Here is a 274-nt window from a genome sequence, read left to right as displayed (position 1 = left end):
ATATTGAATGAATTTGAAAACAAAATAAAATATCACAGCGAGTCATGCAATATATTTGAACAAAGCAATGGAGAGAAGAAAGCATACATTCAAACGAAGAAAATGGAAGTGAAAGAATCAAATATTGGTGTATTAAAACCAGATATTTAACATGACCTTACATATTCAATACATCTAATATGTAAGAAAATAGCAACGAATGATAACACATTATTGAACTGAATTATTATACAGAAAAAACATATGTACAAACGCAATAGAGTGTTGAAATGCA

Source organism: Entamoeba nuttalli (assembly GCF_000257125.1).
Source record: "Entamoeba nuttalli P19 unplaced genomic scaffold asmbl_6464, whole genome shotgun sequence".
Lineage (NCBI taxonomy): Eukaryota > Evosea > Mastigamoebida > Endamoebidae > Entamoeba > Entamoeba nuttalli.
The sequence above is the reverse complement of the archived record's forward strand: the minus strand, read 5'-3'. Positions refer to the sequence as shown.